Consider the following 4,345-nt stretch of genomic DNA (forward strand, 5'->3'; position numbering starts at 1 on the left):
TAATTTGTGAGCATAAAGAAAAATATGCAACTAGTGAAAATCCAAAAATTGTGTATCGCAATTCTATTATGCGTTCTTTTTATAACCTTGTGTTGGCCTCACAAGATCACAAGGAAACTCAAGATATTATGTGGGATGTTATCAATAATAGATCTCAAAAAGTTCAAGAACATCTACATGGTTTGAATAAAAGCAACAATGTGGAAAAGAATAAAGAAATCCATGCTACCATTCAAGATGCATCTCAAGTAGGCCAAATTCTTGATCCCCTAAAAGTAAAGCCAAAAGGGAGTGGAAGTGGTGGAAGAAAGGGCCATTTTGAAAAACAATGAAAATCAAGTAAGATATTAATTTTATAAATACTTGTGTATGCCTATACATTAGTGATGTGTTTCTAAATTTCATTTTTTCACAGAAAAACAAAAAGAAGTGGAACACTTGCTTCAACTGCACCAAAGCAAACTTCACTTTCCCAAAGCTTTGATTACACTTATCCAATGGTTAATACATGTGGCTACAAGATTAATAAACATTGTAATTATTTTTTTTAATTGAATATATTTGTTATATTGCAGGTCAATACTACTCAAGTTGTTTAGGGTAGTCATCCTATGATCCCACATGCCTTTCATGGTCCTTGAAACATTAGAAGTCCATTTCATATGATTGACACAAGTAACACTTTAAATCAGGTATAAATCAGCTAGTTATATTATTTTCATATCAACATCTTCTTAAAATATGTTAATTAATTATATTATTTTTAATATATTTTAATTTCTTTTTAGGAAGCACATTCATCGGCTTGGAGACCACCAACTACATTTACACATAACCAATAGTTTGCCTTCAATCCTCTTCAAGTAAAGCAGATGGAAGAAGAAATTTTTTTTTTTTGGCTTTGTTTTTGTATATTTTGTGTAAGCTGGCCGATCTTTTGTTTCTAGTTATTTTGATGTATAATGAGGTTGTGTAAGTTGGATGGTTTTGGATCCCCAGCTATTTTAATAAACACATTCCCAATTTTTTTTCCTCAAATCAATGTAAGTATTTTAGGTGGTGAAAAAGAGGCCACCTTTTGTTTAGTCATCGCAAAGACTTTATGCTAAAAACACTTGGTCAATGGTAAAAAAACTTAATTTAATTAGCTTCTCCAGAGTGCAGAGCCTGCGCTACTACTGGTTTAGTGGGTAAAAGAATTTATCAAATGTGATAATTTTTTTTCCGCCTAAATAAGTACTGGTATAGGTTTACCTGAAAATTAGTGATTATATTCTTTGATGTTTATGTTGAATATGTTGAGTTCGAAGTTATTTAAGACAATGAGAACTATAATATGTTTAGAACATGGCCTGTGAAAAAATTAGTTTAAGTTCTCAGATGCTATAGATACGTACCATATTAGAAGTATTCTTTCACTTCATTTTAAATTCTCTTCTCTGTTTGTTATTTGATTTAATGTTTCTTAATCCACTAGATTGTAATTATGATATAGGGAAACTTATTTAATGAAATTTATAGGCAGTGCAATCCGGGATTATTTCATTAAAAGTTTCCATTTAATTAAGTCAATATATGGGTGCCACCTTACTGGAGTTGATGATCACAGCTTGGAAATTATATCATCAGGGGTTCTAATTCTCTTTGCTCCCTACTTTCTTTCACTTCTCATTTTCAAGTTCTTGTCTGGTGAACATTAGAAAGAGAATATTACCTCAGTGAAGATAAATGATTAAAAATATTTGAATTTAGACCTTTATTCATGATAGCTTATGGCTGATGCTTTTCTTGTCTTTTGGTGTAGAATTTGTTGTTCATTTACTAGACAAGACAATTGCAAGGTACTCTTTATTTTTACTGCTACAGGGTTCACTTACCAATTTTTAGAAATAATTTATTTTGGACAGTAACATGACCATGCTGTTATAATAAATATGATGAACATCTTCATCGTTACTTTTGGTAGCATTTCAGATAACAAATCAATTTAGAAAATAATTGTAACTGAACTACTGAAGCTGCCACTGCCGTTGCCACCAAATCTAATGTCAAATAATCCAGACAGATGAAAAAATTCTCTAAACTACTCTACTTTTACCACCTTCAGATACATTGGATTACAATAATCTACAAAACAACCATTCTATCCCTAACTTTACACCTAACTAGAAGATATCAGGTTAGACATAATATCCTAAGACTAGCTGCGCATGTGCATATTTTTACAAAAACAGTCTGATGGCAAATGAATATTTTATCTTAGGCAAGTGACTTTACATAGTGCCCAGTTTTCCGCCTGTGCCTGCTATAATCAAAAACAAATTTGAATGAAAGGCCACATCCCTCAAATATATGTGTATTTAAGATTGATTGAATAACTTCAAACCAAAAAAGAATGACGGAATGACTATAGTGCTAAGTAACAGCAAATGAAATATTCTTTTTTTTCTTTCAAAGAAATGCACTTATGTTTCATCAGCACAGTTATGACAATGTAGCCAAAATAGCTAGTAATAACCGTTGAAGCTCAATTTTATCAATTGAAATATAAAGTCGGAAATAATGAACATATCGCAAAATAATTACATCAAAGCATATATCAGTTGGGTTTCTCTGAAAAATAAAGTTAGAAACAACGAACTTATCACACAAAAAAATTGCCCCAAAGCATAGGCCCATGAATCGAAGACATTATGAATAAACATAAAACTCAGAAGCCTAGTTTCAAATCTAGCCCTAAAATCACTACCTCTTCCATCAATCGAACTTGAAACTGAAATTCTTGCAAGGTTGCCGATGAGGAAGCAATGCCGGAGGAGGAGGAGAAAACAAAACTTACAACTTGTGGTTATGAGAAATGATGAGAGTGGTTGCGGTTCTAACGGTTTCGGTCGAGCATCTTGTCGCCCACTACAGGGGAATTGTCGCCTCCACTGCTACCGCCTGTGGTTATGATAAAGGATAGAGGGGTTTGCTTCTTATGGTTCCAGTTGAGTATCTAGTCGCCGGCCATAGGGGAGTCACTACTGCTATGGAGAAGCTGTAGAAGAGAGGGGAGAGGGGTTAGAGACGAGCTCCTCTGCAATGAAATCCACTTCCCTCTTCAATTTCATTTTAGGTGTCATTTTTCTTTTTAGGATCTGTCGGTTAGAATTATCAGTGCTTTTGGAGGGGAGTTAACAGCCAAGTCAGGTGCCAGCAAGGATTAGAAAAAGCCGAGTTGTTGTGTTTTGATCAGACAGAGTTGGGATGATGTGGCACTCCCAGAGTATGTAAGAATCTCTCTGAGATCGAGATAATCCTGTCTTGGTTTTGTCACAATAATCAAATGGAACAGTATTTCCGTCATGTGTCTTGTCTAATCCTAATAGCATGCCATCTCGATTGGGACTGGACATAATTGGAATGAGACCAGGACATCCTATCTATACATAATTGGAATGAAACCAGGACATCCTATCTATATTTTTTTATTTTTTTTTATTTTTTTACTTGAAAACTAACTGAATATGGAGCATTTAAGAACTCATAATAAAAACTCTACAAAGAAAATAATGAAAAATGATAAAAATTGGCAATAATATAAAATTGGCCAAGAAAAAATTTCTTGCAATCATAAAAGACAAAAACTAAATATACTCAAAATGTCCACCCACAATAAAAATATCATATAACTCAGAGAGTTATTTGTAAATAACATAATTGATAAGTAAAATAAATTTATAATTTTTTTAAAAAAAAAAAGATAAGATATTGAGACAAGATACCCCACCCACATCCCATCTTGTCGCAATAGAATTTTGTCCCATTCCACTTTAATCCTATCCCAAAATGACTAGAACCAGGACATAGTTGAACACTCATAGCTAGCTGTCATTGAACTAGTTTAGACAACAAAGAGAGATGAAAAGTAATAAAGAGAGGGAAGCTGTTGTTAATAGCCTAGAGAGAGATTAATATGGAGAGACAGGAACTTTCTTGTCTTTGGTAGAGGGAAGAATTTGAAATTTAAAGCTCCAATTTAACGAAGATGTCTCTTGGATGAATTAAATTGCAAGAGTTAGAGATTGATATTTGACTTTGATGAATTCGATTTGTGGGCAGTGATGCTGAGAGTAAAAAGGAGTGGATTAATACGAAGGGTGAGGTAAGCCATTAATTGTGTCTACCCTGTACTTCTACGTCTTTGTTTGTCTTTCATATGTTTTTTCCTTTTTCATTTCACTATTAAATTTGGGCGACATTACTCTTTTTTTAATTAACATTTTTAAGACGATATTAAGTCAACAATTTAGATACCCCTTACTTATTCATGAAAACTTTCGAGACAAAAATGATCAAAGAG

General features: G+C 33.0%; 1 long non-coding RNA gene across 1 annotated transcript; it reads right to left on the reverse strand.

Moving 5' to 3' along the window:
• Positions 1 to 2,216: 2,216 nt before the first annotated feature.
• LOC114723827 (uncharacterized) lies at positions 2,217 to 3,073 on the reverse strand. The gene is made up of 2 exons (XR_003738267.1): positions 2,840 to 3,073; positions 2,217 to 2,305 (listed from the first exon to the last, which is right to left on the reverse strand). It is a non-coding gene; the product is annotated as an uncharacterized LOC114723827 (long non-coding RNA).
• Positions 3,074 to 4,345: the final 1,272 nt, after the last annotated feature.

The sequence above is a fragment of the Neltuma alba genome, unplaced genomic scaffold, assembly GCF_004799145.2.
Source record: "Neltuma alba isolate B1F8T4 unplaced genomic scaffold, ASM479914v2 tig00012155_pilon, whole genome shotgun sequence".
Lineage (NCBI taxonomy): Eukaryota > Viridiplantae > Streptophyta > Magnoliopsida > Fabales > Fabaceae > Neltuma > Neltuma alba.